The sequence below is a fragment of the Mastomys coucha genome, unplaced genomic scaffold, assembly GCF_008632895.1.
Source record: "Mastomys coucha isolate ucsf_1 unplaced genomic scaffold, UCSF_Mcou_1 pScaffold8, whole genome shotgun sequence".
In the NCBI taxonomy this organism is placed as follows: Eukaryota; Metazoa; Chordata; class Mammalia; order Rodentia; family Muridae; genus Mastomys; species Mastomys coucha.
The window spans coordinates 31,295,131-31,311,024 of NW_022196914.1; the positions used below are offsets into that span (position 1 = coordinate 31,295,131).

A 15,894-nucleotide genomic window follows, 5' to 3' on the forward strand; every position below is an offset into this window, starting at 1 on the left:
AGAGCAGACTTTGAGAACAACCAGCACCTGCCTGAGAGGCTGGGAGGTTTGGGACTTCTGGGTGGAGTAATTTGTGGCCAAGGGTTTCCGAGAGACCGTTCTCCTTTACCAAGTGACCCTGAGCATGGAACCTTTTAATTAGCCCACAGATCCAGCCAGCACTGTGTGGGTGACTGTCAGTTTCTTTGCCTTCTGCTGCCCTCCGTTGCCATGGCAACACTCCTAACAATGGATTTACGGGGCAACTGGGGGAGAGAGAAGCTTACAGAAGCCAGCCCAGTGCCAGCTCCCTGGCAGGGAGTAAATATTCACGTGAAGACAGTGGGGCCAAAAGCAGCTCCGTGGATGGGTTTCTTTACTCACCGTTGACACTGAGCTGTACTGAGCGGCAAAGCAAGGCTTATTTATCTTAAGGTGAAGGCAGACACGGGAGTATGAACTCTGTTAGGTATGCCTGGGGCAGGGCGAATCGTCCGCACTTGCACCATTCAGACTTTGGAGCCACCAAATCTTTCTGTGGAACGTACAGGACAGTTCATATCATTTGCTTCTTTGGAGATCAAACCTTGAGCTTCGCGTGTGCTTGGCATATGCTCAAATACTGAACTATGTTCCCTGTCAGCACTGTGTAGACTGTGCAAAGGAATGGGCTATGAGGCTGAGATCCCACCAATGTGATTAGTGGGTTTCTGCATGGTATTGGCCGCTCTGGTTTTGTGAACTCATTCATAAAGTAACTTGAAGGCTCTCTCTTGGGAGTGTTTCAGGAATGTCAGGTCTGAGTGCAGCTGCTAAGTCTTTGAAAGGTCAGCACTTTGGACGCACATTGATATCTATTCACCAGACGATTAATTTTATAAGGGAAGGATGGAGGTTGACCATAGGCAAAGTGAAGGGAGTCCTCGAATGGCGCCTGGAGTCTGACCACTGCCATTTTGTGTCCTGGGAGCCAGAGAAATGGATTGCTAAGCACACCAGTTGTATATGTGTGTGTATGCATAATGTATATGATGTATATATGTGTGTATGTGTACATGTATGTGTACGTGTATGTGTATATATATGTATATGATGTAAATGTATGTGTATGTGTATATGTATGTGTGTATGTATATATATATATTTCTAATTCTTATAATTTTCTTATATTTCCTCTTTGTTTTCTACCAATTTTGATGAGCGCCTGAGTTTGTCTTCTCATGTTCTCATGTATTCTGTTATGATCTCCTGTAGCCTTGGCTCCCACCACCCCCTCAGTTTCTACAGGTAATAATAACATGTCTATCACCAGCCTGGTGGTCACTTATGGCATAGTCTGGGTGAGAGGTGGTAAGACTAGGTTCCTTTTTACCATGTGATTTAGTCCCACATTGGGGACTATTGTTTACAGATCAATACTCAGGTTCTAATAGGGAAAAGAATGAACATCCCAAAGTTTGGGGCTGATTCCAGCTTGGTGGAAGAAATTCCATATTAGTACTTACAACAGCATCCATTAAAAGCCAAATAACTACTGTGATTGCATTACCTACAGCTTGCTTGATTATTTAATTCATCCCATTGAGTAATTAATTACTGTTTAATCAGCACTATCATTTGGTGGACATGCATAATTACAGAGTGTCTGTATTGTAAGGAGAGTCCCCTGTTCCTTTTGGTCTGATGTGGTCTAATGTCTGGAGATAGTATTCCCATAGATTTATTGGGCTCTCTGTCTAGACAAACGTGGCCTGGATATTCACTGGGAACTTTCAGGAATGATGAAGACATGAAAGGTTTTGAAGCTACCAGTACTACTGTCTCTGAAAACAGAGATAGGAGTATTTCTAAGAGTTGATGATGGATACAATCCCCAAGTGTTCAAAGCTACATAAAGTGAGGGAAAAGGCTGTGTTTAAAAACTTCAATGGACCACTACTATTGGAGGGAAGGGTGAAATAATAGGAGAATGTTCCACCCAAGATGTAGACTCAGAGAACATGCCTATGAAATGTGTATCTGATATAGGACTGTTATTTACAAATATGTAAAGAACTCCTAAAACTCAACAATTATCAAGAGGATGATGTAGTTATAAAGAAAACCCAAGATCTTTACAGACATCTCATCGAAGATAAAAGCAGACATGTTCATGAAGAGACTTCCAGCATTGTGTGTCATTGGGAAGGTGAAAGTTAAAGCTGTGAGATCCCATCACACGCCCACTAGAATGACTAAGATCCCCAGTGCTGGCAATACTGAATGCTGGTGAGTGTGTATAAGTACCTTCATAGCTGAAGGGGACACAAGAAGGCATGGTCATTACAGAGAACACTTTGACAATTTCTTACAAAAATGGAATATCCTCTTACCATGCAACCCTTTAACTGTGTGCATAGTTACTTACCTAAACAAACTCATGTCCACACCAAAGTCTCCTCATGATTGTTAATAAAAGCACTGCTTATTCATAACTAATGAAAATGAGAAGCAAGCAGGCTGTCTTTCAGTAGGTAAGTGCATAACTAAACTTTGGTATATCTAGACAATTGATTATATTCAATGATTGAAAGCAAATAGTTATAAATGGTGAAAAACATATACAAAATTTAAATGGAGCCAATGTAAAAAGTCTGTGCAAAAAGTCTAACAATATTTCCTTCTGGGAAAGATGACACGTAAGACTTAATTTTTAAAAAGACCAGTGTTTGCAGGAGCTGGAGGGGAGACAAGCAATGAACAGGCAGAACATAAGGGATTTGAGTGACAGACAAAACTCTCTTCATAATGCATAGTGTAAACACATGACTACATATTTATTCCAGCCCATAGGATCCCCTGATCTTAGCCATGGGATTTGGGCCAAATTGATGCTTCCATTGGGCTTATGAGTTGTAGCAAGATACTACTATGACACAGGACAATGGCAATGGTGGTGACCATATTGTGAGCCAAGAAAAAACATGAGACCTTTTTGTACCTTATTGAATGTGTTTAGGTGAAGCTAAAACCACTCCGAGAGTGAAATCAAAACAAAAACAAAAACCAAAAACACCCTCAAAACAAAACAACAACAACAAAGCCCACAAAGAGTCCCATAACAATAAAGTACAATAGCCATGTCAGGCTTACTGGGAACTGTGGCCTTTGTGGCATGAGGCTACTTGACCCCAGCTATAGATCCTAGCTTTCACAGGTTAAACAGTTGCATCAAAGAGATGAGAACACAGGTGAATCCTAAGTTGGGCAGCCAGAATTTCCTGTCTTTTGGCGAGGCTTCCAGGGAAACTAGAATGCTGCCTAGCTGCAGGAGGTGTGGTAGCAGGGGTTCCAGTGTTCTGGTTGGTATTGGGATTCTAAGGAAAGATTATCATGAAAGCTGGGACCTCTGGAAGGTCATGAGCCGCCCCATAATGTCTCTGGGGAATTCTTTCCCTGCAGGAAGTGGGAGCTTTTCGAAAATGCTTTGGGAAGCATTTTCTGTACAAAGATTTTAATCACATCCAATCTATAGCATTCTCAATTAACCTTATCATAACAGCTATAATCCATTAACTGTGCCCATCAGTGCCAGAGACATTTAAAATTTATAAGAACCCTGAGAGAAAATATTGTCCTCTTTCTCTTATAAATGATTGAGTCAGGCTCAAAGATGTCATGTGACATTCTTGGAACCCCTGTGCAGTAGGCATAGCTCATGCAGGGGACTCCAGCTCATAGATGGTCAAGGCGGAAATGTTACTACCACAGGCCGCATCCTGTTCCAGTCCAGCCCAGGGAAATTTCTGCTCAGCCATTAGGATCTTGTAATCCACCCTGATGATTTCATTGATCATTATAAGAAATATAATTAGATAACATTGAAAGCTTTAAAAATTTATTGTGTAGGCAAGAGAATAGAGCACCAGAGGACACCCCCCCACACACACATACTCAAGTGGAAAGAAGAGCTATCAAGCCAAGGCTTTACAGGCCAGCTTAGCAGGCAAAAAAGAGATTGTTCAGGGTTGGCAATTGTTATTTGTCACAGTGGTTTTTTTTTTTCCCCCAGACAGTAGTAGATTGGGTAAGAGTAATGTCAGTTAACTGTTCTATTGCTGTAAGAGACACCATGACCAAAGCAACTCTTATAAAAAAGAGCATTTAATTGGTAAGGACTTAGTCCATTATCCTCACAGTGGGAAGCAAGCAGGCAGCATGCAGGCAGGCAGATGTGATGCTGGAGCAGTAACTGAGAAGTCCATCCTGACTGTAGGCAGCTCCAAGAGACTTTGCCTGGCATGTGCTTTTGAAACCTCAAAGCCCATCCCCAATGACACACTTTGTCCAACAAGGCTAAACTTCCTATTTCTAATTCTATTAACAAGTTCTACTCCCTGGTGACTAAGCATTCAAATATATGAGTCTACCGGAGGTCATTCTTATTCAGTTCACTGCAAGTGGGTATCAGTGTCATTTTGGAAGGTAGAACTGATGATTCTGATAGACACTTGTAGGATCTAGGCCAGGTTTCTCTTGAAGGTAGCATCTGGTTTTATCTGCTTGGGGTGCTTGTGTCTGGTCTGAAGTGGACTTCATTTCAACACCCTCTTCCAGAAGAGATTGCTTTAAATATTAAAGTCTGTGCTTCAGTGATGCCTAGTAGCTGGTGTTAGAGGCTCCTCACTCCATTCCCCAATGCAAACGACTTTATAATCTGGTTCAGATCAGGAGGTCTCAGAGTTCCTGACACCTCCATCCATGCTTGTCAGCCTGAAGGTCAGAATCTCATAAATCATACTGCTATAGGAACACTACCAGGAAGCCTCTGTTTCCAAGTCTTCCATCAGTTCTGAGGGTCAGGAGCACACCCATGGCTACCTGGGCCCTGCTTGATTTAGGGGAGGGCTATGTTGTCAAGAATTTTAGAAGCAGAGTTCCAGATGCCTCTTTAGGAATCCCAGGACAATCTGTCCTGTGCTGTTGGAAGCAGACACTCATCTTTACCAGGATCTAAATTGAGAATTCAAATCTACTGAACATGGGGATGATCTGGTCCCCTTTGCACAGGTTTGCTTGAGGTCTTTATGATATGAACTGACAGTATGAAGGGGGCTTAAGGGTGCTGGAGTATGTACACAGGGAGGAAGTACACCTCCTGTGAAAAGGCAAACTCAAGGTCACTCTTCAATCAGGAGGCAAGAGGCCCTATCCTCTTGGTTCAGCACTGAGTTCAGTGCCTACGTCATTTTCCTATCATTGTGCTTGGTCTTCTCATGAGGAATAAATAGCTCACCCATTGTCTTAGTTAGGGTTATTATTCCTGTGATGAAACATATTTACCAAAAGTAACTTAGGGAGAAAAGATTTGGCTTATATATCCTAAACCACAGTCCAATGAGGGAAACCAAGGCAGGAACTCAAACTGGGCAAGAACCTGGAGGTAGGAGCTGATAAAGACCATGAATGATTAGTACTTACTGGCTTGCTCCTCATGGTTTGCTCAGTCTGCCTTCTTATAGAACCCAGGGTGGTACCATCCTCAATAGGCTGGGCTCTGTCCACATTAATTACTGATTTAAAAAGTACTGTGTAGGCTTGCCACCCTACAGATGAATCTCCTGGAGACATTTTTCTCAGTTGAGTTTCCCTCCGCCCATAGGACTCTAGCTTGTGTCATGTTGATGTAAAATTAGACAGAGCACCCAGCCAGCCTATGTAGATAATATGTTCACCCACTATCTTTGTTCACAGGGATATGAGGAGAATACTCAAACACCCAGGCATGACTTGGACAATTTTACAACAGTCAAACAAATCAAATCTTTTTATTTTGATATAAAAAGACAGAAATGTTATCTATGTATTAATTTGCAGATTAAGCAAGTTACTATTACCCCTTTGATTTGTCTGTGTCCCCTTTATTTCAAAACTGACAGACATGGCATAACAATTTTCTGTTATATAGTATGTGTGTGTAATATATGCCAATAATATATATGTATGTGATATATATATATGCATATGTATATATTTCTCATAGCATCCTTTATGAGGAGGAAGAAAGGAAGGAATGTAAGACTTTATTTGGAAATTTCTGTGACTGATACTTTAAATAGTTTAATTCACTTTTTTTTCTGTTGATACCCATCTGGTATCTGAATTGTTTTTATTTGTACATAGGAAAAATAAAACATATATGGAATTGCCTTTAGTTTAGCCAGAAGCAGAACCCATTATGTTGCCGTTCCCCGACACTGTATCCACTGCTCCTATAGTAAGATACACTTAGTAACTACTGCTCTTATAGTAAGATACACTTTGTATCTACTGCTCTTACAGTAAGATACACTTTGTAACCACTGCTCTCATAGTAAGATGAATGGAGCTGTTGTCTTTGTACCACTGGTGGCTCCTTATGCTTTATTAGATCTGAATTTTAGACTGGTTGGCAGCCCTGTGCAGATGAGGATAAACATAAGCCATGGCTGAAACATCTAAACAGGTGCAGAATTTGCTTAAATGCAATTGAATTTCAAGATGCAAAGACTGTTATTCTCTGGAAAGTTTAGGAGAAAATAAATGTTTGTTGCACTGGGAACTGCAGAATGCATAAATTAGCAAAGGAAGTACACAGACAGGATCGTTCTGAATGCACGACAATCTGCATTTCATCCTCTATCGTTGTCTCATATAAATAAGGGGCAATTTCAGTTCTGCCATCCCTGCTAGGAAAGTTGACATGTTTTGGCATCTTCATTTAAAATGCTTCATGCTGTCTTCAACAGAACGTTTTTTTTATACTGCATTTGTTAATCTATCATAATGAGAATCTATAATGCAAAAGGAGTCTCAGGCTTTATATCTGGGCACAAGGTGCAATGAAGTTGAGACTACATTTTCCTGGCACCAAACACAAATTATGATTTCCATAATGGGCTGCAGTTCCATGTAAAATGCTTCCTATTTATTGAAAGTGAATGCTAAACTGTTAAGAGTGTATTTTTCTGTGTTTCTCAAATTATTATTTTATAGCTAGGAATGAAATATGGATTATAGCTATAAAAACCTTTATATTCAACATTAATCCCAAATCATTTGCTGCAGGAGATTTTGAAGAAATGGATGATGTTAGTCTGGACACAGTCTTCTGAAAGCTTAGACATCTCCTAGTAGCTGCTGCCCTTGTGCAGACTGTTTGGCCACAAAAGTCTGTACCTCTAGGACTGTGTTGTGACATATGATGGTTATCAGTGTGTGTGTGTGTGTATGTATGTGTGTGTAAATTCTCCTTTATCAGGACAAAGTTCCTTGCATGAGTTCTTCCTTAATCTAGTACCAACCCATTCAAATTCAGTACTAGTATCTCACCCTGCTCCTTGTTTTATAAGTCGAAAGTTCAAAATTCCAAGAAAAAATAAGGAAAGTGTTCCAAAGTCTTATCCATGATCACTAAATCCACATAAATAGTTTTCTACTCCAGCACTGAAACACTTGTTGCTGACCCAAGACATCCTTGTTGGCTTCAGTGAGCAGCTGCAGTTGAGAAGTGCCAGGTTAGGCAGCAGATGATAGAGGAGCCTTTCTCAGGATCTTTGAGAGTTTGAGTTGAAGAAATTATATGAGGTGGGGACTAGGACTTTTGTGAGTTAGTGAGAAGGAGGAGGAGAAGGAGGAGATGGAGAAGAAGTGAAAGGAGGAAAGGGAGGAGGAGGAGGAGTAGGAGGAAAAGGAGGAGGAGGAGAAGAAGAGGAAGAAGAGGAGGAGGAGGAGGAGGAAGAAGAAGAAGAAGAAGTAGGAGGAGGAGGAGGAGGAGGAAGAAGAAGAAGGAGGAGGAGGAGGAGGAGGAGAAAGAAGAAGGAGGAGGAGGAGGAGGAGGAGGAGGAGGAGGAGGAGGAGGAGGAGATATAAGTGGGTCATAGTAAGTTACCCAGGCCAGAGGAGTAGGTCCTCAGATGAGCAAGCCCAGGAACCAAATAGAACAGATCTCATGTAAGCATCTTCATAGCCTTCCTACTGAGAGCATGTCTTCTGGCTGAGCTCAGATCACAGACTTCTTGCTGAGCAAGCACTGTCTGGCCCAACAGTAGTGATGAGTCTGGTCCGGCTCAGCTATAGGTGAGCAGCTAGAGGGTCATTTGTGTCCATTGCAGTGATGACAGTGTTGTCATATTAGTGATTTATGACTATGACAAAGGGTGGCTCAATAGTTCCTCTAAATTCTAATGGAGATTATATAGTCACAAAAACTAAATGATGCTCCATAGGCAGACTCAGACCACTAAACAGTGTTTAGGGTACAAAGGACTGTAGGGAATTACTGCTTACATGTATAGGAGGTTCCTGGGTCCCATTGGAACTTACACAAAAACAGTGTACTGGCTAGTTTTGTGTTAATTTGACACAAGCTAGAATCACCAAGGAGGAGGGAGCCTCAACTGAGAAAATACCCAAAAAGATCCAGCAGGCAAGCCTGTAGAGCATTTTTTACATTAGAGATTTATGGGGAGGGCCCAACTCACTGTGGGTGGTGCCATCCTTGAGATAGTGGTCCTGGGTTCTATTAGAAAGCTGGATAAGGAAGTCAAGAGGAGCAAGTCAGTAAGCAACACCCCTCCATGGTCTCTGCCTTAGCTCCTGCTTTTAGGTTCCTGCCCTGCTTGTGTTCCTGTCCTGACTTCCTTTGATGATGGACTGTGATGTGGAAGCACGTGCTGAATAAACCCTTTCCTTCCCAAGTTGCTTTGGTCATGCCGTTTCATCACAGCAGTAGTACCCCAACTAAGACATACTATTAAGCATTCCAGTGCAGCATATCATGAACATCCCATCTGGCATCTGTCTAACTGACCTGTGAATCCTCAGTTAATTCCCATGTCACTTTATACAGCAGGCACTATGCCAGTCTCTATGCTTTGAAGATTGAGCCAGAAACATTTGGTAATCTGGTTGTTTTTAATGTTCTTTTATTCCTTGTGTCTGCTTTCCCACCTTAAATACAGTGGAATGGGAATTGTAAAAGCACAGCTATATGGAATGAGGGGGAGCTTCCTCAGCACAGAGGAAAGGCGAGCTGATAACAACAAAGCTGGGAGCAGCGGTCCCCAGATGAAGATTACATTTACTCCCTCCATTTTTTTTTTAACTCTGGGTTTCTTTCCTCGTGAAGTTAGGTCGTTATTCTATGAGTGTTGTGAGGCAGAGATCTGAGTTTTCCTTTGTTGTTACAGTCTCACCACTTTGCCCTTCTCCTTGTGGGACCACTACCGGTGTTAAGTTTCTGTATCTGTATCTGCTTGCATGGTTAACTCAGGAGTTTCATTATGAAGAATTTGTTCAATGTCATAACAGCTGAATGAGGTAAGTTTAAGTCTCCATAAATCTGTTGCCTGTGATGGTATCTTTGTACTTCATTTTTGTTTGTGTGACCATGAATTCTAATTACCTAATTGTTTAGAGTAATTCTGCATCTCAAAACCTTTGTGAACACTGGACATACTGCTTTTTATAGGTCAACTGATTGTTAATTATGTTTGTTTCTCTGTGTACAGGCAGTGGTGAGATAATAAAAGATGTGTGTCTTCCTTATCCACCAGTGCTGTCTAGTTATGTCAACCTGACACAGACTGGGGTCATTTGGGAAGAAGGACTCTTAATTGAGAGCATATCTCTGTGGGGGATTGGCCTGTAGAAGAGTATGTAGGGGATTTTTTTTGGTTAGTGATTAATGTAGAAAGGCCTAGGTCTCTATGGGTAGTGCTGCCCTTGAGCAGGTGGTCCTGGTGCTACAATAAAGCAGGCTAAGCAAACCATGATGAGGAACAAGCCAGGAAACAGTAACCCTCCATAGCAACTGCTTACATCACTTCCTGCTTCCAGGCTCCTGGCCTGTTGAGTTCCTGTCCTAAATTCCTTCGATGGTGGACTTTGATGGGTAACTACAACCTGAAATAAACAGTGTTTTCCTCAAGGTGATTTTTGGTCATGGTGTTTAATCTCAGCAGTAGACATTCCAATGAGGATGCCATCTTTCCAGCTGCTAGCCTTTACTTTCTCTCCATAAAGGACGATGGTCAGCAGTAAAGGTGACTATGGGATTTTGCCAATAATTTCCCCTGTTATTCTTGTTTTCTGTTGTTTGAAAATGTTGAACTTGATATATAGTAGTACATAATGTATGTATCTGTATCTGTATATGTATATGTGTAAACTACATAAATTCAGATACTATTTCTCTCTTAGCCATCAAAATTATAAATTAGCAGTAAAATACTTTCTAATAGTGGACCATTACTGATTATTTAAAATATATTTTCCAGGCTTGTGTTACACTTTATTTTCATTAATATACTGTTGAATTCTTATAGCAATTTGGCATTTTGCATGTTTTATTACTACACAGATTTTCAGCATTTTCTATTGGATAATTTCTTATAATATTATATATTTTATATCTTATAATATTATATATATTTATATTCTTATAAAATTCTATTTGCATTGTATTTGTAATTGTAATCATTTTTGTTTGATAGAGTTTCCAGTTTCTTCTCTTGATGAGCTTTGCCATGATTATCTTTCAGTAGGACCATCTTCTCCTCCTCTTCCCTTCTTTCCCATTTGCCTGGAGAATGAAAGAAGAGGATGAGGCCCTAGAAACTGCACATGTGAAAACCCTTTGTCCATGGTTACTAGATAAAGCCCTTCCACCTCATCATAGACAGGACACCAAGGAGCCAGTCACAATCAAGCCAGAGGGAGAGACTGTGGATGCTTCTGGCTTGTTCATGGTCTTTGGTCTACAAGTGTCCTACAGCAGAGTTTGTAGAAAGCAAGGACATCCTCTTTATGAAGCTTCATTAGAGGCAATGGTCTTCAATGTGTCAGTCTGGATCTGTGACTCAGTTACTCCCTCCAAGCAAGGGTTTGCCTCAGCAACTCTATATCGATTACGATTTCTGTTAGCAGCCTGTTTGATGAGGCATCCCAGACCCTGCTAAATTCTCACACTTTCTGTCATTCTGTCTTTCATCTCCCCACTGTGACTTACAAGTCTCTTGTACACTGTACCTGGGGAGGCACATGCCCAGTGTGGTAAGGATTCTCTTCTGCGCACTGAGTAATATTGTAAATGATGGCTTCACGGTGTTGGGTGGGAACATGTGCAGCTTCACTACCCTGTCATGTTTGCAGCTGACAGTCTCCCACAGGCCTTTCCACACCAAACCTAGGAGCTAGTTAACATTTTAATGAGAGAGGATCAAATTATTCCTATTGAGTTTGGCTCTTCCTTTTATTCTTAGCTACTAAAGAGCTTTTGGGGGAGACTCAGGAGCAAACTGTCTGGTCTTGACTGAACACAATATTTGATTTTAGTTATAAACTTCTTTGGGGATTGTATAAGGTACATGCTTTCATAAGTTGGGGAAAACCAATTCTATTCACTGTGGTGCACTTATTTACATACATATTTCCTATGCATTCTGTATTTTCTACCAACTGTCAAAAACTTTCTTAACTTCTGAGATGCTGAAACCTTCAGATGAAAGTCTGAGCTGCTGGTGGTGGACTCTTTCCTTGGGGACCACCTTTCCTTTCCTTTCCTTTCCTTTCCTTTCCTTTCCTTTCCTTTCCTTTCCTTTCCTTTCCTTCCTTTCTTTTTCTTTTCCTTCTCTTCTTCTCTCTTCTCTTCTCCTTTCTTCTCCATTTCTTTCCCCTCCCCTCCTCTCCTCTCTAGATGTATCCTGTTCTGACCTCTTCTCTCCTCCCCTCCCCTCTTATCCTCTCCTCCCCTCTCCCCTTCCCTCCTCATCTTTTCCTTTTGTTTTATGTGTATGGTTCTTGGTATCAAACCCAGAAGATTACATATGCCAGAGAAGGACTCTACAACTAAAGTATACCTCCTATGTGTGGGAATTTAGAGACGAGAGAGCTCCCACTATGTGAGAAGTTTTTTATGTTGTACACATGAAAATAAATAAAATAAATAATACACTTCTATAATCCCATCAACTGGGGTGCCCAGAATTTTTCATTTGTTAGAGAGAGCACATGTGTAAATGATTGCATGGAATTTCAAGAAGGCATTATAGATGTGATTTACTGAAGCCAGAGCACCTTAGTCAGCAAGTGGTGAGAGTATGTGTGCCATGCAGACTTAAAGAGTAGGAAGGGGATCCTACATCACAGAGGGGGAAGAAGAGATGACGGAGGGTGGCATTTGATGGTTAGCAAAGGCTATTTCTGATAGTTTAACGAGTGCTATGCCAATCCTTCAGCAAAACCGTGTTGATAGTTTGTACAAGCTTGTAAACTAGGGAGGGAAAAGAGTACTGTGAACAGACTTGGCAGTCAGAGGAAGGAAAAGAAATGAAATGTATTTACTAAGCCAATCTTTAGTCGGTTCAGAGTGCCATGGCCTTGAACTCCCCAATTCAGTGAGATCACACACTGTCACTCACAGTGGCCTTGAAAGATATGACTGAAGGACTAGAGACCATGCCTGGGCAGTTTCTGTCAGAAAGGTACCTGACAACTTAAGACTTCCTGTTTTGTACAGTGATGAGATGTCTCATTTTGCATTATTTGGAGACATTCTAAAAGATAAGTGGTGTGCTCCCTTGTAGAAACTGAAATTCTGATTTGATATTGCCCATGCCAGAGAAAGGGCTGAGGATTAGAGGGTAGAAACTGAAGTGGAGGAGAGTGGAAGGGGCAGGTTCTTTGAGGCTAGGATGGGAGGAAAGGTACATACTGGATCCAGGAGTCTTCCAACTCAGCCCCACCTTGGACACAGGGTACTGGGCATTGGGATTCCCTGAATCTCCAATAGCTCCATATTCCTACTGGCATAGAAAACCCCAAAGGATACTACTGGTCCTATGATAGGGTGGGTGCCGGGAGGTTAGAAAGAGTGTCTCCAAGGTAACAGGGAAGATTTGTGGTCACTACCAAGAAAAGTCAATTAAAGATCTGGCCCAGAGTTGGTGACAATGCTCAGTAAGAAAATGGGGTCACTGTGTATTTCTGTCAATCTGAGCTTGGTCCCCAGAACCCATGGTGGGATAAGAGGAAAACACTGTCCTTTGACCTCTGACCTCTCAGGAGTCCTGTGACAGTGTACCTGCACTGACAAACATATAACACCAATAAAATAACTAGAAGATATTTGGCCTAGTTTAGTCTTTCTAGAGTCTGAGTGACCTTGGAAGGGAGAGATCCATGTATCTTCATGGAAACGACAATTAAACAGATCTAGGGGATTTTTTTTTTTTTTGATGCTTTTCTAGGCTCTTGAGTTTGTAGATAAATGCCTGTTGTTTTTAAACCACTATGTCCCCTGACTTACCCCCGTGGTACTTCAGAAACTTCAGTCCTCCAGAAGACACTAAGACAGAGCAATGGCCAATACCAGGAGGCTCTGCTGGTTTCTTAATAACAAATGTCAAAAACAATTTAGGTAATGCCTAAATTCTTCACTTGCGCCCAAGAAACCAAACCAAAGTAGATTCACTGATGTTAAATGATACATAATGAAACCGAAGCATCAAAACATGGGAAAATCAACCTAGAGGCCAATATCTTCCAGAAACAGGCCACCACAACCAACTGAAGGGTGTGATGAGAAAGGCCCTTTGCTTTAAGGATAACAAGGGGAATGATAGAGGAAACTGGTAACCCAATTGGACTTTATCATGCTCCTGCTCAAGCACCCTCCAGACATCATCTCTGCTGTGCCCAACAGAACTCCTCTCCATTGTCCTACAGAATGACTTCAGACCCAGGAAGTGCTAATGACAGACATCTGATGCTTAGAACTCAGTGTGTTGGAGGTTCATTATATCTTGATGTTTGTGTACTTTTGTGTGCACACATGTGTGCATGCATGTGTGTAGGCCAGAGGTTGACATTGAATGTCTTCTTCAATCACTTTCTATTTTCTGTTTTGTTTTTAGGGCAGCTCTCTCACTGGATCTGAGGCTCATGGCTCTTCTGCATGGCTGGCTGGAATGAAGACCCCAGGGCTCACCCTGTCTCTGCCTTCCCTGAGCTGGGATCACCAATACTCAATGTAGAGCTTAGGTTTTGTTTTTCTTAGTGTGGGTGCTGAGTTTTTTTTTTTTTTTTTTTTTTGGTTTTTTTCGAGACAGAGTTTCTCTGTATAGCCCTGGCTGTCCTGGAACTCACTCTGGAGACCAGGCTGGCCTCGAACTCAGAAATCCGCCTGCCTCTGCCTCCCAAGTGCTGGGATTAAAGGCGTGCGCCACCACCGCCCGGCAGGGTGCTGAGTTTTGAACTCAGGTTCCCATGCTTGTATAGCAAACCTTTACCAACTGCACCAACTCCCAAGTTTGTTTTAGGATTTTTTTTTCCTTAATGGAAGCATATAGTATGTTACATAAGCAAATCAAAAATTCTTACTTGAGCAAGGCCACATGTTTCACAAACATGAGCTGTAGGTGCGTCCTTGTCCAGGCCTCTCCCTGTGTGGATTCCAACACCTGCCTGCTCCTGAACATCATCACTTGGTGGGTGAGGTTTGCAGTGTTCTTGAGGGCAGACACTTCTTGCTATTATGAAAAATTAGCATAAATGTACACTCCTGAGAAGACTCTTATGTAGTTTATGTTTGCTCCTCACTAATGGATCCTCTGGGAGGAAGGAAAGCCTTTCACATGTGTAGTTTCTGCACGCAGACATGTTAATGTACCTGCTAAGACTTTGTTTATCCTGCATAGAAAACCTGCTGAGCCTATAATGGCATTTATACAAATGTGATTTTTAAAACACTTTTCCCCACAAAAGCAACTCATGTTCCATGCAGAATTAAATGTTTTTACTGGGCAGAGTTTCCATGCTTTGCTCCCTTGGGACTCAGAATGGGAAGATGCGCGAATCAATTTTCTTCGTGGAAGCAGTATCTCTCCACACCAAGTTGGCAGATAAAGGTTATTTTATTTCTTGGGTTTGAACAAATGGGAAGAACAGCAGAAACTGTGTGGCCGAGAATAAGCAATTGAAACCTGCAGTCAGTATGCTTCTCTCGCAGGTGCGCGCCTGACCTTATTCATTTATGACGCTGTCCTGCAGATGGAGATGAGGCAGCTGACAGACTATTCTGAGCAGGCCTGGAAACTGCCCCTGGTTTGGAGTGATAAGCCTGTCAGCAGGTTCTGCCTTCTGCTCTGGGCTTCAGAGTATACAGTGTGTCTGCCAGGATGTCAGTGAGGATGGGGAAGGAGTAGGCCAGCCCAGGCTATGTGCATAAAGAATTTCTCCAGTTTTTAAACAACTAAAAGGAACAGCTTGAAATCTGTTATCTTTTCCCCACTTCTAACAACATCAATTCCAGCCGAAGAGGCAGAAAAGTAAAGATGGAAAAATTCTTCTGAGAGATAGGTAGGAAAGTGTAACTGTGCTCGTTATAAACATACAGGTAAAAATCAGCATGCTCTGTAGCTGTGAAAGTCAGACAGTGGAACGGGGGTACTTGGCATGTGCAGACCTGTGGTTCACAGTGGCCCCAGACCCGGCCACTCTCTTCTCCACAGCCAGTGAGTCTGTGCTGTGTAGAGGTGTGGGTTCTGCTTCCATCAGCCCTCTCTGAGCAGCCTGGCCTCTCTTACCCATTGCTTCCTGTCCCCCATTTCCATCTGTGGCTGTTCTCAGCTCTCCGAATTTTTCTGATTTTCTTCGTCCATCTTTATTAGTCAGCGTTCTCTGGAGTAACCGAACTTATATAATGAGTCTTTCTTTATATAGAAAGGAGATTTATTAGAATGACTTACAAGCCGTGGTTCAGTTAATCCACCAATGACTGGCTGAAATGGAAAGTCCAAGAATGCAGACGTTGCTTAGTCCACAAGGCTGGATGTCTCAGCTGGTCTTCAGTAGACCTACAGGAACCCCAAAGGAGGATGCTCTAATGTCACTGCA

At 42.0% G+C, this 15,894-nt stretch overlaps 1 long non-coding RNA gene across 1 annotated transcript; it reads left to right on the forward strand.

Annotated features, from left to right (window-relative positions):
• Nucleotides 1-243: 243 nt before the first annotated feature.
• Nucleotides 244-14,060, forward strand: LOC116083670. The gene is made up of 3 exons (XR_004115849.1): nucleotides 244-414; nucleotides 9,189-9,318; nucleotides 13,914-14,060. It is a non-coding gene; the product is annotated as an uncharacterized LOC116083670 (long non-coding RNA).
• The last annotated feature ends 1,834 nt before the right edge of the window (nucleotides 14,061-15,894 follow it).